We start from the raw sequence: 25,485 nt of genomic DNA, 5'->3' as shown, positions 1-25,485 counted from the left end.
TACAGTAGAGGGCAGAGGTACACATTCATGCAAGCCTAGAATGTAAATCATGCTCACAAGAAATCACACAAATACTAATTTTAAAAATTTCAGGAAATCTTTCTTTTACCAATATACACACAAATGAATTTCATGTCTGAGTTGGCATTTAAGTTTCACAATAATTTCTCTTTGGCTTAGATTGATTTAGATGATTAGAGTGACTTTTCATCCTTGTAAGGTTCATTTAGCATGTGTTTTCTACTTTACTGTGGATCTACAGTCACCGATCTTTTCCTTTTTTTTTAATTTGGGAGTAAGGTGACAGGTGGGGAAGGGGAAGGGATTTGCTGAAGACAGCTAAGCACGTTCCCAAAAACTGCATTTTTACATCTTGACAATTTTTAAAAGTTAATTTTCAGTTTCAATCCTATTTCCAGCATTATTTTGTCAGATTATGATAAACGTACAAAATTTACCACCTAGTGGAAAACACTTAAGAGCATTATTGAAAGTGTAACACTTAAGGATCAGGCTCATAAACTCTGGATCCATTAGACATTGATGACAATCCACCTACACTTAACTGCACATTCAACAGTGTACAAAATCTAAATATTTTTGTAATTTTTCCATCTGCCATTCACATTCTTTCAATCATTTTTAAAGCTATTTTTTATGGTTTACAAACCAACTTGTTTGAAAGTGTTTGTTATTTAACCTAACTATTAACTAGGTATAATCTAATGCAGAGTACTGGGGGAGAGATTTTTCAGAGCTCCAGAACTTACCTTTCACAGAACTAAATTTCTCATGTCTACTTATATACTCAAGAAATCTATTTATAATTAATAAAATATGTGGTCTACTTTTATAGCAGTTCCTTAAAATAAATTATATTATAATAAAGTATAAGTAGATAACTTAAGGAGTAACTTTTTTTAAATGAAGTATTGGTCTTGTCTCTCCTCTAAACAGGTTGATTTATGGCTGTTTGCAGTTTTTGAGAATACAAAACAATTAATTAATGTGTGAAAAGAACAATGAATTAATCCTAGAAAGCCCTGGAGCCTTTAAAGCCCTGAATCATATGTTGAGCTCGTTTAAAACTTGCATAAGAAATTAATGTAGAATAAAGCCTTTTAATTTGAAAAGTGCATCTATAGTAGCTGTCCCTAGGATATCTTCTGGATCATTATTCAGAAAGGTTAAGAAGGACTTTATTTTTTTATATTCAGTATGTATTTTCCAGTTACAGCTCAACATGGTGCATTTCAACTTAGAGAGAGAGATTTTTAAAAGAAATGGGGAGCTTTTTATTCACCTTCCACTTAATTTCCTTGCTGCCATGCCAGTCCCAGCTTAATGAATGTAATTGCTACCTTTGATGAAAATACTATTATCAAGATCACACATTACATTGGAAAACAGTTTTTCTTTAAACACACTACTGCAGTCTCTAATTATGCATGTAACAAGTGGCTCCTGAACAAAAGAGCATGTTGTCTACAATTGCTAGGAATTGGAGCAAGGCAAATTTGAACAAAGGACAGATTAGATTTGCTACATGCTCCACAAAACCCATTCCCCTGATTAATTTCCTGCAAAAACTAAAACAATTCTCTCTTAAAAGAAACTAACCCTCATCTCCTGAATGATCCATATGCCATTTGTGTCAATCTATATGATAATGGCTACAGATTTAAATTATTAACTATTAGATGTAGTAAAATAGGAAAGCTCTTTTTTAAACTTATCTTTTCATATGTAAATAAGTAGTACATGCTCTTAAGGAATAATGAACAAAAAAATCTGACTTTTCTGTAGAAATCAGGAGCCAGAAAGCACCCTGCTATCTGAAAGTCTGAATTGTGCATGCATAATCCAATTATTTTGTCAGTTTATTCTAAAATATATATTCTCCACATAAATATCTGAGTAGTATGATCATGCTTCCTAACCTAACGTTCTTCTGACTTCTCAGGAATGACATGTTTTATGATTGCTTTTAGTATGCTCTTATTTTTTCTAAAGAAGAGCATTTCCAAAATTAATTTAATTAAATATTTCAGACAAAAACAATTCCATTAATAGATACTAACCAGTCAAAATCAGAATTTATTCCATGAAACAGACATTAAAAGCCGGTAAAGTCAAGTTTTGGAACCAGCATATATTCATCAATAAAATACTGAGCGTATTAACTGAATTATTTCATTAAACTATTAAATGTCATGCTTTAAAGCATAATGTTTGTATAACCAGACCACCTAGGAGCTCTACTCATGGACCAGGACCAGGATGAAAGTAACATAGAAGACTTCCTGGTATGGGAGGTCTGGCTCTGGGCACCCGGAAGGGGTGGGGCCTTGGGCACAAGGGGTGGGGCTGGGAGTCAGCCTCCCCCAGCCAGCCCAGCCGCGCTGCCTGACCCACGCCCAGAGCTCCGGTGACTATTTAAAAGGGCCCGGGGCTCTGGCCGCTGCCACAGTAGTGGCAGCAGCCGGGAGCCCCGGGCCCTTTTAAATCCCTGGGCCCTGGGTCAGTGGCCCCTTTTACCACCCACCCCCGTTGGCGGCCTGCTGGTAGGGTCCCTACCAGCAGGGCTGCCGATGGAGGGGTGGGCGGCAAAGGGGCAGCAGCGCTTTAACGTTGGCTGCGTACGGGCCAATACCGGCAGCCACTTCTTACCGGTACGCAGTACCAGCCTATTTTCACTCCTGACCAGGACCCTATTGAGCTAGGTACTGTAAAACAAAAAAGACAGCCCCTGACCCAAAGAGATTATTTCTATTACTGTAGCACCTCAGCGCCCTAATCATGGGCCATGACCCTATTGTACTAGGTGCTGTACAAACACAGCACAAAAAGACCGTCCCTCCCCCCAAAAGATCTTACAATGTGAACATGACAACAGCCGGATAGACTGATTTTATTTTCCAGTATTTTTCAGGTAACATCATTAGGCAAAAATTGCTTCGTGTCAAGAAGCAAGTTCCATAATGAATCCACTCCTGTGTATCCTTACTCCTGTGTATAGTCCCAGTAATGATCCCTCAGTCAATAAGACTACTCACCTGAGTAAAAACGAGTCTTCTGAGAATTGGTTTGCCAGCCCAGCCTCCTATGTTTAAGTCAGTGGATTGACAGGCTGTATATGTTTACCACTGCCCTCTATGGTATAGAATCAGAACTATTCAGCTGTGTGCTGATGAGGCCCCCTTTTACTCGTAACAGCTGAAAGCGATTTTTCTTTGGTTCAAGTGGTAAAGGCTTGTGCTTTTGGAAGATGACAATTTGAATTATGTCCCCGCTGTCACTATACAGTCCTAAGTGGCCATGGCACACAGCATAGTAACATCTGTGAAGTTCTCAAAAAGCCATAGATTTGTTACAAGGCTAAAGAATTAAAAAAAAAAAAAACAATGCTGTGAGCTTCTCTTATGTGGTTCAGGAGCTGAGACTCACCCAGCACTGGAACAAGAAGTGTCAACCCTGTGCTCTATAATAAGGTTATTAAAGATATTAGACATTTAAAAATTATACAGAGGCCTCAGATAGCAAAATGCAATTTAATGGGATTGTTTTATACATAATGACATTTAGAAGTTTGTTTTTTTTCATGCACTAAGACACGGCAGAGAAACCACCACAAAAGTTAATTTTTCTCTACTCCCACTCATTGCACATAAGCATCCTGCCCTTCTGGTCTCTATGTTTTAGTGCCCCGTTGATGTATGTCAACAATACTCTGTCCTATAATATCTAGTCTAGCTCATCTGTAGCCTTGTACCTGAGAAAAAGCTGATCAATCTCTTACACTAGAAGATCATATTATACAATGTAAATTAGCCAAATATAATGGATAAGATGGAGCACAAGAGAAAAGATTCTAAACTTTATCACAGACAATGAACAGTAATAGATTTTCCATTCATAAATCTAGGTTTTTCACAAGAGTTACAATGACAACAGTAGGTGGCTGCAGCAAAAATTTTCTTTTTCACAATCTGTATTACAGCATTTTCTGTAGGCATCCAAATGAAAGGGACATTCACAGCTATTCTCCCTCTATGGGACTGATCCTGCAAGTATTAAGCTCTTCAACCATTCAAGTCACTGGGAGTTAAAGGGCACTTAGTACCTTCCAGGATCAGGTTCTGTATACATGCATGAAAGGTAGGCTTCTAAAGCCTTATCTACCCTGGGGACTTCAGCCACTGGTATAGTTGCCCTAGAGCACACCCCTGATGGGCACAGGCAAAAACACTACAATCTGTGGCTTGCACCAGTGTAATTTATTACTGCTTTAAAATTGCATTGTGACTACATGGAGATTGTAAATATTGGCAACGTTTGGTGGGCGGTTTGAGCAACATTTCTAATTGTCAATTTATTAAGGTGAAGCTCTGCCTCTTTAAGAGTAAAGTACTCTTTTTTTCTGCTGCTTCTTTAAGAGGTGGAGGAGACCTTTCCTCTGGGTTTATTGTGTTGCCCACCATTCTAGCCTACCTGTGCCTTATATGGCTCCCTATCACTAGAACACTCCTGCATACGCACCTTTTGTCAGGAAGTCTCATGTGTATCCCTCATAATTTCAAGACAGTTCTTTCAAACCTCCAGCTCCTCCTCTGGTATCTAGTTTGCTGACTCCTGTCTCTTCAGGTCCCTAGAATCCCTTGCTCCAGCTCCCCTTGCAGCCATTTTGCTTCTTCTCGGCTGTACTTTCCAGTAGCTTCCTTTGGGTCTCCCATTGTTTTCTTCAGCTCCTTTATCTGTTTCCATTCTTCATCCTCTTTATTCTCTCCTCCCTCCCTGATTGCCCCACTTAATTAGGTTCCTGGCCTCTCCTAACCTATCCTTGGCCATCTCCTAATCTATCCTTGGCCATCTCATAGGTTCCTTTCAGATGTAAGCCATAAGAAAGCCATGAGATCTTTCTTTCACTTGGCACCTTGAGGAAGAAAAATAGAGAAAGAGACTGTCTCCTGGAACCAACCCTTTTTATAAAGTCTCAGGGCATCCACCCATCTGGCCTTACATTGGCCAGGTGTCTGATCTGGCTCCCCTCTCTGAATAACCTTGTCATATCCCTCAGAGTCATCTGGGATAAGCAGGGGAGCAATGAACAGCCAGAAGCTTCACTGTGCTGTAAATTGGCAGGGTGAGTTGTTAGAGAGTAAGTATATTAGTGATGTGAAATTGCTGTGCAGAAATGCACTGTATTTGATGGGACAGATAACTAAATGAGCAAAGCAAGAAAAAAAAATCATGAGCCAAATAGCATTTATCTAGTCAACAAGTTTTGTTATGTTCCTCTGCCCTTTCCATTGCTGCTTACGTAAGCAATTCATTCACAGCGATGGATTTCAAGCTAATTGTCCATCTTATTCCAAACCATTCTCCTCAATTTAAGCTTTTTATAGTTGAATATTGACCTGCTTCTTCACAACCATCTTTGATTAATTCAGAGTACAAGAAAGCCACTGAAGGACCTTCATTATTATGATCAACAAATACTTCAAAATCATTAGAACACCACATTCTTTTTAGCCCTCTACCTGTTGCGAAAGAGTCTGATGGGCTGAAATCAATCACCATATAGTAAACTGGATGTAGGAACAAGCTCCCTCTGAACATCTTGTTCTGAATTACACTACTCAGAAGTTATTTAACATCTTAAGTTTTGAGGTACTGGAAATGGATCTTGTTACATCCAGTTTGAATTTGGCTCAGAATATTCACATCTGTATACTGGAAACCTAGATAACATGGGCTGCATAATATAAAATATGTCCTGGCTTCCAAGAAGATTTTAACTCCATTATGGTCTATTTCCTTGTTTGGAGAGAGAATGAGTAGAGGGATACTTTATCCTAGTTTTATTTATGTATGCATTTGAATAGAAAGATCGATGGTAAGAGTAGAACACAGATTAAGCATATTTGCTGATCTAATCAGTAACAAGTCTCCCAAAGCTCCAGAAGCCATTTGTGTTCAAACCCTAAGCCAGACTGTTGGACCCTATCTACACTAGGCTTTTTACAAAGACTAGTTCCTCCAAGCCCATACTCATGTTAAGTAGTAGTCAATGGAGCAACTTATGGGAATACAGTCTTGAGGTTTAGGCTCCATGATTGAAACCCAAATTTGGATTAGGTTTATATACTGTGCCATCTAAACATCAAACAATGGTCTGACTAGCTAGTGTAGAAAGGACCAACCTAATTTAATACTCTTTTAGAAAAACATAAAATATTCTAGGTGTCCCATCTGTGAACACTTACAGAGGAGGCTCTGGGTGCATCCTGTGATTTACAACAGTGTTGTATGCCAAAGAGCTTGCACGCTAAAGTCATGAGTCCATACAACACAAATAAAGGGCCAAATCCTACTCATCTTTCTTACTCAGGAGTATTTCTGTATTTCAGTTAATGGACAATTCATGTGGTTAAGGTGAACAGGGTTTGGCTCCAGGTTAACAATTGTAAAGGCAGTCACAAATTGCTGAGCAGCTTATGAAGCAGAACATTTAGTGGAATAGGTGGATTTACAGATGGAGAGTGACAAATACTAATAGAAAACTTCTAAGCATACAAGGTGACATGAGAGGCGGTAATGGAGACACAGAGTTTTGGGTAGGCTGGAGAGGGACAAGTGAGATGCAGCGAATCTTCTTTCTTTTTCTTTTTCTTAACCTCCAGCATTTTCCTTGTCTGTAGATTCCAGTTGTACTGGTTCCAAGATCCATGAGTTACCTTCAATGCAAGTAGTGCCCTAAGTCTGTAGGCGAGGTGAAATAACGGTACCCAAAATGAGTGTCATTTTTTACACCGTTCCAGAAACACTGCGACATGACTATGACTACAGTTTTTATTGTTTAAGTTAATTTCAACACCTTAATGTGGCATTTATTGGTCAAAGCTACCAAACAATGTATTAAAAGATTTATATTGGTTTTGCATGAACAAGTATTTGTTTTCAGAAATGATGAAGCTGATTAGCATGTGGCAAAAATGATGAATATCAATGTTTGAAATGTTTTTGCATTGCATATTCTTAATTGTCAAAGTATCTCACAAGTTATAATAGTTTTTTTTATTTTCAACTGAAATTTGCTGACCAGAACAGTTTCACACTGAAGGTTGTGCAGCAGTAGCAGTAGATTGTACTCCCAGAGTTTGTACTGCACAGTCTGTAGATATAAATGTGCATGAATTCCTAATGTAATGATTCTCCATTTGTAAGCTTTTGTACATACAATGTAGATCTAGTCTGGTAGAAGGTTTTAATTAATAATTCTCTGTGCATGCAGTACTAGGCTTTGAAATTTTCTAGAAACTAGTTTTTTAATTCAGTAACTCCTATGCGCAGATTCCAGGGAGATGTGCCCATTCCAAATGGAATTATACCACTTCATGCTGGTGGAAATCTCATCAGTAAAGGAGACAATAATATAGACATCAGCGTAGAGGCCATTGATAGAATACCTTCCATTCAGTGGCTAGAGTGGTATTTCAAGAACAGTCTGCAGATAGTCCAGCATCACAAGAAATATCACTGAAGCGTGGGAAAGAAAAGTCATTTACTCTCCCCAGGCAATCAGAATCTCTTATGTAGTGTGCAGCATTTGAAAAACTTAGACCATGTCCAGAACCCACTGGCCATGAAAAAATACTTGAGAAAAAAAATTCTTGTCACCTATAAATGAAGGATGTCCAAGATCTCTCCTCGTATCTTTTAAAACTACTACCTCATTATATCCTACCAATACCAAATGATATTGATATTGTTTATACTCAGGTGATTCCATTTTGGACTGGTTTCAACACAAGTTGCAACAAAGAAGAGCACCTACACAGCGGGTGCATATGCACCTATTGTGGATGCCGAACCAGCTGATCTGGCTACGGTCTATAGTACAATGCATAGTATAGTATAGTAAGGAAATGTCAGTATCTGTAGGACAGCAGCATTCATTTCAGACCATGGATCAGCAGCTGTGTGCTGTTGCTTAGCAAGTGACACAGACTCTCCCAAAGAAACATGGTTACCTGGGTGGCTTTCAAACCCTGTGCTGTTTTCTTGCATGTATTGAGAAATTTTGGGGAGATGCAAGATTGCTAGACCTTCTTGTTGATACTGATGTGTATTCAGCTTCTACTGCAGATCAAATGTTTGCTTGTAAGCAATTCAGCCATTCTCTACTTAGCATGACACTAGCATTTGAGGCCCCAAGTACTCTAAAACTTTATTTGTTAAATGGTGTGAGCAGGGAGGAAGTACTCATGTAGTTCCATCATTTGCCTAGCAAATGTTGGCTGACACTTAAAAAGATGTTTGAGTCTGAAGACATTGAGTTATTAAAGATCTTGATGATTCTGCAACTCAGCACATTCTACCACCATTGGAGGAATTTCAGACACGGGAGTATACATGGGATCATTTTCTGCAGGTTATGCAGACACTACTTCTAAATGTCCATGCAGCGTGAGGGTGATTGGAAACTTTGCACACTCACACAGTGTGCCATGCTTCCATACTTCTTTACTGTGGACAGGCCCAACTAGGCTAGGTGGATACCAATCTACATTCTTGTCATGTTAAATCTCCCAGAAGTAGTACACCATGCCTTGGAATTGGAGAAAATTGCTGTGTGTCAGATTCCTAGTTCTTTCAATGGAAATTGGAGTGACATGGGAACAGAGGAAAACTGTCATCAAAGACTCAAAAGATAGCAGTGGGATTGTAGGACTGACAAGAAAGAAGCCACCTGTTGTCAGATGGACCCTCACAAGACACGTCCTAAGTGAATATGAAAAGCTATGAGAGAAAGAAGTGGCCTAACAAGAAGTAGTGAAGACAAAGTCCACAAACAAGTCCTTGCTTCTGCACTGAAGAGGAATGAAGAGTATGTTACAGCTCTGACCAGCCATGTCATCAACAATATGACCAACCCATCTGACTGTGAATCAAGAGTGAATGTATTACATCACATCTTGAAGTGCTTATCAACATATCCACTGGATTGCATGTAACATCAGGGATATAAGAGTCTGCACTGAAAACAGCAGATGTAGCTGAAGAATACATAGAGATATTTGTGAGAGGTGCACTTGATACTGATGGGGCAGGTAGCTTCTTCAGCCCAGAAATCTAGCATCAAAACACTTGTTGAAATGGCCAAAAAGACCAAATTTAAGTCTGGAAAGAGAGTGACAATCACAGCAGCTATCAGTCCAGAAATTGTTTTCCGCAGAGCCCTCTCCTTAACAAGATGCATAGTTGATGTTTCAGTGGCAACTGATTCTTAGTCACCCAATAGGACGTGTCCCTATGTCTCTCTTCCATGCATGTGGAACAATGAGAAGAATGATAACGCTGAATTAGGGCATCAGCTGGAAGCTCAAACTGAAAGTATCTGTGAGCGAAGAGCATGAAACAAAGAAACCATCGTGTACATCAGAGATGCCGTGGCTGTCATACAGATGATTGTTGGAAACAAATTCAACCCATTCTAAGAATTGGCTGCTGAGCACTTGAGGCAGATCCTAAGGATCTGACACTGCTAATTCTGTAACCGGATTCTTTGACAGCTATGACAACAGAAATTTTGTGAAAACTGCAGAAAGACAGCACCGGACAAGATCTAAGGTTGGATGCAAGAAATACCAGGTGATTGCCCTGTGCTTCCATGGAAAATGTTTCTAAACATTGGATCCAACAAGCCATCACTTGTAAAATTCCTCTGTGAATATGTGGTTCAAAATGCACCTGAGAGTGTAGGAGCACATCCAACACAAACTCTCCTTCTTGCTGGAAGCTTTTCCAATGGTGAAGTAGCAAAGTACGGTATTCAAGAGGAAGCGGACGCCAGGATGTTTCTTCATGCTGTATATGCCAATATGGCATTTGGGTCTCTTGGTGCCAAAGGGACGATAGTAATTAGGTCACCTAATACATCTGTTTGGGTCCTTGCCATTCATTACTGTGGAACACATAGATAACGTGGATTAAACAGGCACCATTACAACAGGACATCTGACAAGCATCATTTCATACCTGTGCTTGCAATTGGCGATACACTCACTCCTGACTTCTGCAACATACTTCCTGCTGTACACACATTGACAGAATGTGACTCTGTGTCATCTCTATTTGGTACTGGGAAAAAATCTGTGTTTAATGTTGTCAAAACAAAGGGAGCTTACCGCTTCAGAGATCTTGCCAAATTGGGAGAGGTGACAGACAAGTCGCAATTTCTGCAGCTAAGAGGTTAGTAGCTGTGCTGACTGGCCAGAGCAAGAAAGTAAAATGGAGACCCACAGAGACCTGAACTGCTTGAGCCTCAATCTAGCCATCAGAAAAGACAAGTCATTGGCTAAACTCCGACCATATGAGGACAGTTTTGAAGAACATGTCAAAAGAGCATGTTGGCAAACAAAAATTTGGATGTCTTTGTACATACCGGTAGGTAATCCAGATATTCAATCTTCATAGCAACATGGATGGAAGAATGTGGACTATGAACTCCTTCCTGTATTTTACAAGGCATCTGATTTTCTACAAGACCTTATTTGTGCCTTTACGGTTTGCTGCACAATCAACTGTGTCTGTATTCAGAACAATGTTATCTTCACAAAACTGTGTTCATACCAGAGCAGTGAAGACTCTGGTAACTGACTCACTCTCGATGGAGATCATAATGATTAACAAGATGATGATAATGATGTTAACTAGAAATTATGTGCATGTGGGTAGAGAGGGTATATTAAGTCGACCAAATTGGTGGTGTCTGTTGCTTGCCTAATACTTTTCAATGCCAAAAAGGAAAAGGGTTGTAACAACCAGCAGAAAAGCTGGAGAGCAAACAGAATTCTTAGTAGTGTGATAGACTCAGGCCAGTTGGGTACAGCAGTGTAGTAGAAGGCAGATATACTGGATAAGCAGTTTTCTGTTCCCTGACTGACTAGAGTGGGGGCTGCTCCAGGCTAGGGTGGACACATGACTCCAATTAGCCTGCAAAGAGTCAGGTGAGGTTGTTAAGCTAATGTGAACACCTGACTAATTAACCTGAAAAGAGTCAGGTGAGGCCATTAAGCTAATATAAACACCTGACTCTAATTAAGGCCCCTCTGATACTGTAAAAGAGCTGTAAAAAGCAACAAAGAGTCCTGTGGCACCTTATAGACTAACAGACGTTTTGGAGCATAAGCTTTCGTGGGTGAGTACCCACTTTGTCAGACGCATATGGTGGAAATTTCTAGAGGCAGGTATAAATATGCAGGCCAGAGTCAGTCTGGAGATAACAAGGTCAGTTCAATCAGGGAGGATGAGGCCCTCTTCTAGCAATTGAGGTGTGAAAACTCTCACTGAAGGACTGTCCAGATATGTGGACTCTCTACTCAGACCGTACGCCACCAGCACTCCCAACTATCTCCGTGACACCACGGATTTCCTGAGAAAACTACAGTGCATTGGTGATCTTCCATTCTAGCCACCATGGATGTGGAGGCTCTCTACACAAACATCCCCCACACAGATGGAATACAAGCTGCCAGGAACAGTATCCCTGATGATGCCACAGCACAACTGGTTGCTGAGCTCTGTAACTTTATCCTCGCACACAATTATTTCAAATTTGGTGAAAATATATACCTCCAGTGGCACCGCTATGGGCACCCGCATGGCCCCACAATATGCCAACATTTTTATGGCTGACCTGGAACAACGCTTCCTCAGCTCTCGTCCACTCACGCCCCTTCTCTACCTACGCTACATTGATGACATCTTCATCATCTGGACCCATGGGAAGGAGACTCTGGAAGAATTCCACCACGATTTCAACAGTTTCCACCGCAACATCAACCTCAGCCTGGACCAATCTACACCGGAGGTCCACTTCCTAGACACCACAGTTCGAATAAGTGACGGTCACATTAACACCACCCTATACTGAAAACCCACCGACCGCTATGCCTACCTTCATGCCTCCAGCTTCCATCCCGGACACACCACACGATCCATCGTCTACAGCCAAGCACTGAGGTATAACCGCATTTGCTCCAACCCCTCAGACAGAGACCAACACCTACAAGATCTTCACCAAGCATTCTCAAAACTACAATACCCACACAAGGAAATAAGGAAACGAATCAACAGAGCCAGAGGTGTACCCAGAAGCCTCCTGCTGTAAGACAAGCCCAAGAAAGAAACCAACAGAACTCCACTGGCCATCACCTACAGTCCTCAGCTAAAACCTCTCCAAATGCATCATCAGTGATCTACAACCCATCCTGGACAACGACCCCTCGCTTTCACAGGCCTTGGGAGGCAGGCCAGTCCTCGCCCACAGACAACCCGCCAACCTTAAGCATATTCTCACCAACAACCATACACCGCACCATAGTAACTTTAACTCAGGAACCAATCCATGCAACAAACCTTGATGCCAACTCTGCCCACATATTTACACCAGCGACACCATTACAGGACCTAACCAGATCAGCCACAACATCACCGGTTCATTCACCTGCACATCCACCAATGTAATATATGCATCATGTGCCAGCAATGCCCCTCTGCTATGTACATCGGCCAAACTGGACAATCCCTACGTAAAAGAATGAATGGACACAAGTCAGATATTAGGAATGGCAATATACAGAAACCTGTAGGAGAACACTTCAACCTCCCTGGCCACACAATAGCAGATTTAAAGGTAGCCATCCTGCAGCAAAAAAACTTCAGAACTAGACTCCAAAGAGAAACTGCTGAACTTCAGTTCATTTGCAAATTTGACACCATCAGCTCAGGATTAAACAAAGACTGTGAATGGCTAGCCAACTACAAAAGCAGTTTCTCCTCCCTTGGTGTTCACACTTCAACTGCTAGAAGAGGGCCTCATCCTCCCTGATTGAACTGACCTTGTTATCTCCAGACTGATTCTGGCCTGCATATTTATACCTGCCTCTGGAAATTTCCACCACATGCATCTGACGAAGTGGGTATTCACCCAGGAAAGCTTATGCTCCAATACATCTATTAGTCTATAAAGTGCCACAGGACTCTGTCGCTTTTTACAGATCCAGACTAACACGGCTACCCCTCTGATACTGTAAAAGAGCTCACTCCGGTCAGGCCGGGGGGAAGGAAAAGGGAGCTAGAGGAAAGGAAGTGTTCCTGAAAGGCTGGATAATGAAGATACCCTCAAGCCACTGAAAGGGAGCCCTAAGATAAGGGTGAAGAAGGCGTTAGGAGAGAGAAGCAGGAGAGCTGTGGGGAAGTGCCCAGGGAAGTGTAGCAGCTCTGGCGGTGAAAGGTTGGCTGCCAACAGCTGCTGCCACTAGGGTCCCTGGGCTGGAAACCAGAGTAGAGGGCGGGCCTCTACAGAAACATCTCCTGGGAGGGGAAGACAGGCCCCTGCCAGGACAGGAGGCTAAACTGTTCTTGAATAGCCCGTAGAGACAACAGAGAGTTCTCTCACCAACCTCCTTGCTGGCTTATGATGAAAAGTGTTCAGTAGACTGTAGCCCTGGCCCTAGAAAGAGAAGGGCTACGTGGAGGGTTGCAGTGAGCCTCTGAGGCTAGCATAAACCACCTGGAAGCGTGGGACCCATGGAGACAAAGTTGGAGCTCTGCCACTGTAGATATAAATTGATTTACAGTATGGTGTTTCCTATCTTCCCCAAAATCAACATCAAAATGAAACAAACCAACCCAGTGAATTTACAGTACAGAGATTCTTGTGCATTTTTGTTCTACCTGTGTGGACTCTTTCCCAAAAAGGGGCAAAACAGGTTATTTGTTTCTTTTCTTTTTTAAAATGAATTTGTTGTTCCATATATCAAGTATTAGATTTCTCTTCTCCTGTAACATTTAATAAAGCTATCAGAAGGGAGGTGGATTGGAGAGAAGGTCTACCTTTCCACCATCTGTCCTTCCCTGCCCGAGAACTGTCATGATTTGGAGGGCAGGATGTCTGAGCGGTTGGGTAGGTGGTCCAGACAGTTCCAGTGCCTTTCCCTATAGGGAAGGGTACTGGTCTTTAATCAGTTAGTCCTGTCCATACTCTGGCACTGCTCAACACCCTGAGCCCACCCCTGGGTGCCCTGTCCTACCTCCAGAAGAAAATTCTTGCATTCTTTTGGATGGGACTGCACTGGGTCTCTGCGGAGGTCCTGAGTCTCCCTCTGGAGGCAGGTGAACAGGGCCTGCTCTGCCTCCACAATCAGGTCCATGTCTTCCACCTCCAGGCCCTGCAGAGACTCCTTTATGGTGCAAGTAGTCCAGCATGGAGTGCACTGGTGCACGCCTTCCTCTGTTCCCTCCAAGGGCTCCAATACAACTGGCAGCTCTTTCATCTCTGAAGGGTTTTCCACAAGACCACTCTGAGCTGCCGGACTTCTACCAGGACCTCTTCAGGCCCGGGAAGCTGGTCTCGGTGACCAGGTCTGTGGTGGCTGCCGAGGGGGAAAACCTCCTCTTGGAGACATCTTGGTGTGGAGGTGGCGGAGTACCCTTTGATGTGCTGGCAAGTAGCACCAGGATCAGAGACTTCCTGGACTATGACTAGAGGGACTGGGTAGACCTCCTGGTGCTCGGCCACTGCATGGGACTCTCCACACCTCGTATCCCCCAGCATATACTCCAGGAGGTGAAGGTAGCCTTACTGCCCGCCTCTTGGGCTTTCCTTGAGCAAGTCCTGCGGGAGGGTGCCCGCCTGCCCCTCACCTCTGGCTCTCTGGACCTCACATTTGGGCTCCTGCCTCCTGTGTCACCCTGGCCATCCCCTCTGTAACACCTGAGCTGCCGGATTTGCTGCCAGTCCATCTCTGAACAATGGCTAGGAAACAACTGCACACATTCATGCTCCATACCATTAATTTCCTCAACCTCATGTCCCGCCCCAACAGCATGTGGCAGGACCACCCACCACCAGTGGAGGGTGAAGTGCCCTGTGGGTGGGTCTGTTTCTACCCTGGTCCCCTGGGCCACCGGGGATATTAGCAGGGCCGCTCCAGGCACCAGCCTGGCAAGCAGGTGCTTGGGGCGGCCGTTCCGGAGAGGGGCGGCACATCCAGGTATTTGGCAGCAATTCGGCGGACGGTCCCTCACTCCCGCTGGGAGCAAAGGACCTCTCACCGAATTGCCGCTGCAGATCACGATCGCGGCTTTTTTTTTTCTTTTGGCTGCTTGGGGCGGCCAAAACCCTGGAGCCGACCCTGGATATTAGTTGGTGATTCCTTTACGGAGTCATGAGCATGGGCATGTACCCAGTGTAGTTCAGCCCCTCCCTGTCACCTGCCCCTTCTGTTATGTGAGGGAAACCCTGGCGCACATCTACCTTGAGTGTGCCAGGTTGCAGTCCTGTTTCTGGCTTCTCCAAAACCTTCTCTTCAGGTTCTGGCTACACTTTTCTCTGCACTTCCTGCTGTATGCACACCCCATCAGTGACCCCCCCCCAAGTCGCAAGATCTCCTCCTCAACATCCTCCTGGTGCTGGCCAAGGTGGCCATCCACCATACCAGGAGGCGGAAGCTGGATTGGGAGGTGCTCTGCAACTGTGGAGCCTATTTCCAATCTCCCTTAGGTCACATCTCCGGGTGGAGTTCCGCTGGGTCATGTCCACTGGCTCCCTGCACGCCTTGGAGGAGCAGTGGGTGCTGTCCATTGTTCGCTGCACAGTATCCTGCTCTGGTTCTCTGATTTTGACCCTGTGACTTCACTCTCATCCCTGTTTTGTCATTTGTTGCCCCTCCGAACTCTTTTGATACCTGGGTCCAGTGGTTTCTCCCCTTAGGCGGGGGGGAGGGACATTTAGATGTGGGCAGGCTTGTGCCCGCCCATCCCTGGCAATTCAATAGGTGCCAAGACTCACCCCTCCAACAGAGCCTGCAGTGACTCAGGCCTGCTGCAGCAGCCTATCCCTGAGCAGGGCCCGGATCAGATGACCCTCCCCCACCCTTCTCCCCCAGCACGGGTGTTTGACTGACTCTCTGCCAGAGCTGTCAGTCTGTGCAATAGCACTACTTGACCACAAACCCTCCTGCTGCCTTGCACTGTTACAGACTCCCTAGGCTACCAGCCTGCTCTTGATCTGATTCTTGTTCCTGCCCCCAGCCTTGCCTGAGCCGTGTTCCAGGCTTTAGCCTCGTCTCTGCTCTTCCCCACTCCAGCCCTGCACCTGCCTTCTGACCCTCAGTACTGACTCCAACCTGGCTTTGATCTTTAGGCTGCTTCCTGACTTTGACTATAATCCTGATTTGGCATGTCCAAGGATTCTGACCCCACTTCTGACACATGGTCTGTCCCCAGAGCCTGGGTCCCATGCTGCCCTGGCCTGGTCCTGACCCTACATCTAGCTTCAACCACTGCTGGAGCCACTGGGTCTGACCACCTAGAACCCAGAGTGTGAGACCAAGTCTTTATATAGCAGGTGATAGGCTGGGAGGGGAAGTTCAAGGAATTCTTCCAAGAAAGATCAGTTCATCCAGACTGGGTAGGGAAAGGGTTAGAAGGAAGTGTCTATGCAGTTTAGGTAGGTTCAATCCCCATTCCCTCGTCATGAATTAAGTTCTTAAGCTTGAAAAAGAAGAGGGGGGATCAAATCTTGTGTTCAGTATTGAGTCATTTTAGCTTAGTGCAAATACAGAATCATAGAATATTAGGGTTGGAAGAGACCTCAGGAGGTCATCTAGTCTAGTCCTCTGCTCAAAGCAGGACCAGCACCAACTAAATCATCTCAGCCAAGGCTTTGTCAAGCCGGGCCTTAGAAACCTCTAAGGATGGAGATTCTACCATCTCCCTAGGTAACCAATTCCAGTGCTTCACCACCCTCCTAGTGAAATAGTGTTTCCTAATATCCAACCTAGACCTCCCACACTGCAACTTGAGACCATTACTTCTTGTTCTGTCATCTGCCACCACTGAGAACAGCCTAGCTCCATCCTCTTTGGATCCCCCCTTCAGGTAGTTGAAGGCTGCTATCAAATCCCCCCTCACTCTTCTCTTCTGCAGACTAAATAATCCAAGTTCCCTAAGCCTCTCCTCATAAGTCATGTGCCCCAGCCCCCTAATCATTTTCGTTGCCCTCCACTGGACTCTCTCCAATTTGTCCACATCTTTTCTGTAGTGGGGGGACCAAAACTGGATGCAATACTCCAGGTGTGGCCTTACCAGTACCGGTGAGAGGGGAATAATCACTTCCCTCAATCTGCTGGCAATGCGCCTATTAATACAGCCCAATATGCTGTTGGCCTTCTTGGCAACAAGGGCACACTGCTGACTCATATCCAGCTTCTCGTCCACACTAATCCCCAGGTCCTTTTCTGCAGAACTGTTGCTTAGCCAGTCGGTTCCCAGCCTATAGCGGTGCATGGGATTCTTCCTTCCTAAATGCAGGACTCTGCACTTGTCCTTGTTGAACTCATCAGATTTCTTTTGGCCCAATCCTCCAATTTGTCTAGGTCACTCTGGACCCTATCCCTACCCTCCAGCATATCTACCTCTCCCCACAGTTTAGTGTTATCTGCGAACTTGCTGAGGGTGCAATTAATCCCATCATCCAGATCATTGATAAAGATGTTGAACAAAACCAGCCCGAGAACCGACCCCTAGGGCACTCTGCTTGATACCGGCTGCCAACTAAACATTGAGCTGTTGGTCACTACCCATTGAGCCTGACAATCTAGCCAGCTTTCTATCCACCTTATAGTCCATTCATCCAATCCATACTTTTTTAACTTGCTGGCAAGAATACTGTGGGAGACCTTTGCTTTGCTAAAGTCAAGATCTATCACATCCACTGCTTTCCCCATATCCACAGAGCCAGTTATCTCATCATAGAAGGTAATCAGGTTGGTCAGGCATGACTTGTCCTTGGTGAATCCATGTTGACTGTTCCTGGTCACCTTCCTCTCCTCCAAGTGCTTCAAAATGGATTCCTTGAGGACCTGCTCCATGATTTTGCCAGGGACTGAGGTGAGGCTGACCGGTCTGTAGTTCCCTGGGTTCTCCTTCTTCCCTTTTTTAAAGATGGGCACTTTATTTGCCTTTTTCCAATCGTCAGGGACCTCCCCCAATCACCACAAATTTTCAAAGATAATGGCCAATGGCTCTGTAATCACATCAGCCAACTCCTTCAGCACCCTTGAATGCATTAGATCTGGACTCATGGACTTGTGCACATCTAGCTTTTCTTAATAGTCCTTAACCTGTTCTTTCACCACTGAGGGCTGCTCACCTCCTCCCCATACTGTGTTGCCCAGTGCAGCAGTCTGGGAGCTGACCTTGTCTGTGAAGACCGAGGCAAAAAAAGCATTGAGTACTTCAGCTTTTTCCACATCATCTGTCACTATGTTGCCTCCCCCATTCAGTAAGGGTCCCACACTTTCTCTGACCTTCTTGTTGCTAACATACCTGTAGAAACCCATCTTGTTACCCTTCACATCCCTTGCTAGCTGCAACTCCAATTGTGCCTTGGCCTTCCTGATTACACCCCTGCATGCTCAAGCAATATTTTTATACTCCTCCCTAGTCATCTGTCCAAGTTTCCACTTCTTGTAAGCTTCCTTTTTGTGTTTAAGCTCACTGAAGATTTCATTGTTAAGCCAAGCTGATCCCCTGCCATATTTGCTATTCTTTCTGCACTTCAGGATGGCTTGTTCCTGAGCCCTCAATAAGGCTTCTTTAAAATACAGCCAGCTCTCCTGGACTCCTTGCCCCCTCATATTAGCTTCCCAGGGGATCCTGCTCATCAGTTCCCTAGGGGAGTCAAAGTCTGCTTTTCTGAAGTCCAGGGTCCGTATTTTGCTACTCTCCTTTCTTCCTTTTGTGAGGATCCTGAACTCAACCATCTCATGATCACTGCTGCCTAAGGTGCCACACACTTCTACTTCCCCTACCAATTCTTCCCTGTTTGTAAGCAGCAAGTCAAGAAGAAAATAAATAGTTTCTACAAGAGGTTGACCAGCTGTAGCATAGATGCTCCTCTCTGAAGTGTGAAGCTGAGAATGGGCCAGCTCAGTGCACCTTCATGTACTTACATGTATTGATCATTTACTTCACACTCTTCCAAAAAGTAGATGTATGATGCAGAAACGAGGAAAAAGTAGTTCAGGTTTAAACTCTTATCACTAAAGTGAGTCTCCTCTACATTAAAAAACTATCCAGACATCGTAACAAGAATGGGTTCAGTTCTTATACCATAAATTTGTGTGTGTAGAAAAAAGACTTATTGGTGAATTTAGCAGTATTTTTCGTTGAACTGGCAGTTGCTAACCATTACACCAGTATTTATTTGATTCTTAAAGAGCACAAAACCATGGACTACAAATAAAGAAGATGGAGTAATAGCTTTTGACTGGACCACTAGCTTTAAACTTGAAATGAAGTGTCCAGTTTTGAGTTACTGTGTCCAAATGCCATTTGTACAGTTTGAAAAGTGAGGGCATTTTTCCAGCTTGTCACTGTTAGCTGTAGTTCATTCCAATGAGTGATATCACTGAAGGAGCAGTTGTTCTGCTGTAAGTACTTCACTCATGACTGGAATGTATTAAATGTATTAATCTGTGCCTCAGAGTGTAATTTAGGGAAGCCCTACGTTTGACACATTCTTGTACATCCTTATTTTATTGTCCTATCCTGCAGGTAACAATGTCTCAAAAACCAAAAGACTGAATGAAGTTAAAATTACATGTCACAAAATATTATTTGCACTTTTGTTGCTTATTTCATTGTCAGGATTACAGATTTTCAACAACATTGGATTACCTATGTTTATGACTTGATTTACGCCACAAATGGCAAGATAAAATCCAAGGCAGGAATCCAAGGTTTCTAATGATCCAGGAGATTAAATAAAGTCATGAATGGAATGTTCCCATACTCACAGCTACATCTTTAATGACAAAACTCTGTCACAAAAGGCATCTAGGCCAGGCAGAGATAAAAAGTGAGGGTTGAATTATCTCACTAAGTATTTGTCAAAGCTGGTTTAAGTCAGCAGAATAAAAATGTATTTTTCAAGAAAGGTTAGACCTTATGTCAACTGAGTGAACTCATAAAGCATTTATAGCCACCTTGTGACTATTATGTATCATAAATTTGAAACAGATTTAATCTATAAATGTATGATTTTTAGGTTAATATAAATGACTCTCCCCACATTACCTCCCCTGATATTTTTTTCAGCATAACAATCACATATATTTTTGTTGGTGATTAAACAGGAGTATCATTACCAGGAATAAAGGTAATAAATGTCACTTCCAGACTTAAATTATGAATTACCCATCGGGGGTAAGGGGGAGGAAATCCATTGTACTCCAAAACTGACATAGAAGCCTAATAATTGGTTGTTGCCTACTGTGTATATGAGCAAGTCTTGTGGACATTAAGATTCTGGATTTCTGGCAGTTAAGAAAGAGCTCTTTTACTTTAAATGATCAGATTGAAAGTACAATATGAGTGATCATGTACTAAAAGCTATTTTGGTTCTCTTTCCTTTGTCATAAATGGAATGAAAATGTATGCAGTTTGTCGAGCGCTTGAGTATCTTTTGTTTACGTTTAATGAGAATTTCAGTGTAACAGCTGTAAACTAAGTTAACATATTTGTCCAAAATTGATAGGGCTGCATTACAAGTGAAAAATATTTACAATAACACATTTGATTTCTTTTCTTTTATTGACCACCGTGTCTTCTCTTGTATATGTTTCAAAATAAATATCCATAGCTGTCCACAGATTTTCCTACAGGGCTGAAGAACCTTTGATATGGAGCAAGGCAATTCATAAATGTAGAAAACTACAACACTCCACCTGCAGGCATCGTTAGCTGGCAATGATGGGAATGATAGAAGTGATGGGAACAGTGACTGAACTCTGACCTTATTGATCGGAGCCACCTCCACCCAGCTGAGTTGCTACGGCCCAGTCAGCTGAAAAGGAATTTAAAGGGCAGTCATCTTTAGTGTTAAACCCTCCTGTCATTAATAACGTTTTCATCCATGACAGTGATAAACACACAGTACTTGAAGAGAGTTTATTAAGGTCAGTCTATAAATAAAAATTAAAATAAAAAAATGGGTTTACACAGATGAACAGATGGATGAATAAAGTGATTGGTAAAACAATAAATATGAAAATAGACAGATAGATGAAGTATCTGGCAATGATCCTCTAAAAAAGCCCTATGCCTCAAATACTGGCTTCTCTCACCACCAGAAAAAAATAGATTTAATGAAGCTACTTCAGAACTTATAGGTTTTGTGGATCTATGGCCTGACTAATATTTTGTCACTTAATGCCTATCTTCCAACCTTATAAAAAGGATTGCAGCCATTTTTCTATGTCAGGTATATAACTGAGTGCTACTAAATTTTAAATGTCTTATCTCTCCTTGGATTTAAATACAGATAGCCTTAAACCTCGGAGTTTTTCTTAATGGAAGACGGTATACAATACCTTGACTGGCTTCTTTCATTACCCCAGAAGTGGCTAGGACTTTGCACCTCTAGCAGAATTCAAGCCCACCAGCAAACAGATATACTTCTTAACCTCCAAAATCTAGAAGTCATTAAAAATACCTCTCTCCCCCGCCCCCCCATTAATAAGGGAATGTGGGAAGATCTTTGTCTATACTAAACCAAATTCTAAATTTTCCTTGTGAAGAAAATAGATTATAACACAAATTAAATTACATATTGCATCATCAGTGGTGATAGCTGGGAAGTGAGTAGAAACAAGTTAAAAGAACATTGTCAATCTTTAATTTTGTTTCCTAAATTTCGAAATCCTTGTTTCCAGGTTGTCTGTGCCATGCCTGGAGATAAATGGTGATTTTTAGGAAAATTTGTAAGAACGTTAAGGGTAAGTGATTTTCTCAAATTCAAGACCATTGCTTTAGGTCTAATATCTTTAGTAATTTTGTAAAGTGTTGCAGTCAGTTTTCTAAATCATTACTCAGATTATTGCAAATATTGTCTCATTTATCACACCTTTTTTCCATAATGGCCATGCAATTATTTTTAACCTGTACCGAAAAGGATGTAGATCCTTTGCATTTCTTTGTTTACGTCAAATGATGATTTGGAATAATGAATCTGAAAGTCTGTTCAGTACTCTCACAGTCTGATCATCAAGATTCTGAGTCCCCTCAACTCCAACTGAAATTAATTGTTTAAGTGAATGGGATTGGAGGTTGCCTGCCACCTCCCTCACAAAAAGTATTCTGCCCCTTGCATGATCTGGATCTTAGAAAGTAATCCATTCCGAACTATTTTTCTTGTAATAATAAATAGGTGGTTGTGCAATAGGTCTACTCCTGGTTAACCTAAGGTTGAATTTTGAGATAATTCTCCAGGACAGGCAGTGTTGCAGATCCCTATGAATAATCAAGGAAGTTGGTTTGAATGTGTGAACTAATTAAATTACTTAAATTAACCAGTGCTGCAGGGATAATGGTTTTCAGCTAATTGTCATTTAGATCATACTTGGGAGGACTAGATGACAAAGTAGGTTGGAGATAGAAGCCGGAGAGCCTTTAACTATTAGGTCAGTTGTTCATATCCAGCCTTGGTTAGTATTGACCATAAACTGTTACATCTGATGGCAGTTTTATGCCCATGGTGGTCTGTCAGATCACAAATCCGTTGTTGGTACAAATTCCACCCTTGCAGGCAATCATCATTTTACCATTAGTAGTGGTTCCTTCAGGTCACGGTTGAGGCACATTGGCAGGACAGTATGGGGAAGCCTGTCTTGCTGGTGGTGCCCTTGCTGTGCATGTTATGCAGATTAAAACACTGAAGAAAGACTTGAATCTCCAAAGCTGTCAGTCTTGCACTTTCACACGCACTATATTTGCATAATACATTTTTATTATAAAAAATAGTTAAAGCGTGAACTTTTTTCCTTGACAAACTTTTGAGAGTTGATTGGATCATTGGAGGCAGGATGGAGCAGAACACTTGTCATTTTCTGAATAGTTTTCATATGTTAAGTGTCCAATCTTGCAACTGCTCATTAGCTAGAACTCCTGTTGAATTTGATAGTAATTCTGTGCTTATACTAGTTGAAAGATCACGGGTTTATTTTTCAGCTACTTATACAAGTTGAGATATAACATTATATAACAAAAATTGCTTTTATTATTGGAGTATATCTAGCAGTGTTAGTATTAAGGTTGTGTGAACATTTCCATTATAAAATCCTCTTTGCATAACCAAAACTCTGCAGATAAACACTCCTTGAAAGTGTGGTTCTACTCTGAAAAATAAAGGTGCCCATCAGGGGCCTGTTTTGTATATGTATTCTGTGTATTTAGAGTCAGATCTTCTGACTTCAGTGACAAAAGTAAGGTTTTAACCACTTTTTATTCCTGTTAGCCCTGCATACCCAACAAAAAGAACTACACTCTCCACCTCCTTGTGCATCAGCAGCAGAATTGTTTGTTACATTCCAGTCAGCTATACCTGAAGACAATGGCTTTGCATAAGTGTTACTTGGGATTAATTTGTATTGGAAGGAAAGAACCCACCTGGACTTCCAGATTCCAGGTTGAGTCTGAGGTCTAGAAATTATAGGAGGGAATTGTTTTAGTTGTAAACTGAGCACATTTCATGTGGACATCACTGATAAACATGGGACTCTACGATGCAACTTTTAGAGCACCTTTCCTGTGTAGAACTACACTTTAAACTGAAATTTGGCATGCAAAGTCTAAGCTGGAAAAGATTCCAACCGCCCCCCAATATAAAGACGGTCAGAGTTTGGAGGCTTGAATTGTAGGAAGATAAGTTAATATGGAAGAAGGGTAGTGACTGTATAGCTGAGGTTTCTGCAACAATTCTATTCAAATAATTATATATTTGTGAAGACTTTGGGATAATCAAGCTATTGGGCTTCTTTAAAATGAAAATGTATATACTTCTTAGGATTCCCATTGTTTTGCCTATTTTGAAGGTGGATGGAATAGAGTGGTTCCCTTAATTACTTATTGTCACAATAGTATGTAAGAAGGAACCTTAATCGCTCATTTCTAAGCCTGTGTTTAGTGAGTTCTTGGTCATTTTATTCAGTATATTGAATTAAAGAATCAAAATATTAGAGGAAATTGAACAAAACAAAAAGTGATTCATGATTACTTTTGTGAAGACGTGTTGAGGTTGATGCACTGTTATCAGTTGGGAGTCATTATTATTTGTTATTGAAGAGTATTCAGGCAACTACTAGTTCACATTTGTGCTAAAGTTCATTGAAATTTTGAGATTCACAAATAATCTGGCCAAGGGACAGAAACAATCCTCTGTGATTTAGGGGATCCAAGACACACCACAAATTGTGACTAGTCAAAGTGAATGGTTCTGTGAACAACCCAGAGGCTGAAATGTGTTCACTAACTATTTGGTGAAAACTTACAAATAACAAATCAGAATCAGCTTGTCCCCTCATCCTGAAGAGAAAAGGATTAAATTCATTAGAATGTATTCGCAGTAAAGAATTGAATCAGCTCTGTAAAATATACAGCATGGTGCTTATTGAAAAGATTGTTTGAAAACTTAGTCCTGTTGTAATGCAAAAGAACTTTGTTAATACAGAATGCTTTTCCGTGCCTAATCCGTCTAGTGCTTAATCTCTTCAACTCCCATTGAGATTTCACTGGACTATTCCTAAGGCTGTGCCTCCACTGGGGAATTTTAGAAAAACATCTCATGGGTGCTAATACTGATTCAATGGAATGGTGGACATTTTTTTCTAAAATTGCCCAGTGAAGAAGAGGCTTGAGTGAGTCAGAATGACTTGCGTCAGGGTTGCAGATTGAGAGCCTTCAGATCGCTTTGCCTTATATTTACCAATGAAAATAATAATCAGGGCATCATATCGCTTGAACATTACCTTTTGCATTTCCTAGCTTGTGTGAATTTGTCTCTCAGCCTCAGTATCCTCTAAAGTCTTGTGTGCATGTGTGTGCCTCACATGCATTCCCGCAACATTTCCCCCCATACCTTTGTTTGTTTTTTGCTTTGGGGGAACAAAAAAATTCAAATGTCAAAAATATTTGCCTGAACAAAAGTGTCATCACTCTAAAATGACCATTGAGAAATGCTGGGATTGTGAAATAAGTAGAAACTTGTAGAGGTTTCCCCCCACCCCTTTTTAAAAAGACACAGTTCCCAAAACAACCCTATGAACCTAATACGTCTCCAATCCTGCACTTCGTACTTAGCTCCTTTCCTGCAATGGAAATTGTGACTATAAGGCCCATCAGAAGTGAAATATAATCAATCTTCTCTTTAGGAAAAGCCAGGAGCAAACAACTTAGTCCTCAACAAGGACTTGTTAGAACTGAAGCTATTTAGAGAGTACTCTGAAGTTAAATTTCTAGATGGAATGAAAACATTGATAATGCAGATATCTGAAATTACTTCACCTCACTTGAAATTTTGTGCCTCTCTGATTTGTGTACGATCTGATAGTACAGATAGAAGCATACAAGGAGAAA

The 25,485-nt window shown here is 42.0% G+C and overlaps 1 long non-coding RNA gene across 1 annotated transcript in view; it reads left to right on the top strand.

Moving 5' to 3' along the window:
* The first annotated feature begins 2,522 nt into the window (after nt 1-2,522).
* LOC135972789 (uncharacterized) overlaps nt 2,523-25,485 on the top strand; it is a 51,067-nt gene continuing 28,104 nt past the window's right edge. Inside the window, exon 1 of the long non-coding RNA XR_010589309.1 lies at nt 2,523-25,485. This exon is cut by the window's right edge and continues 3,933 nt beyond it. This is a non-coding gene — a long non-coding RNA (uncharacterized LOC135972789).

This window comes from Chrysemys picta, chromosome 7, assembly GCF_011386835.1.
Source record: "Chrysemys picta bellii isolate R12L10 chromosome 7, ASM1138683v2, whole genome shotgun sequence".
NCBI classification, from domain to species: Eukaryota; Metazoa; Chordata; order Testudines; family Emydidae; genus Chrysemys; species Chrysemys picta.
This window is presented reverse-complemented; position numbering and strand designations above follow the sequence as displayed.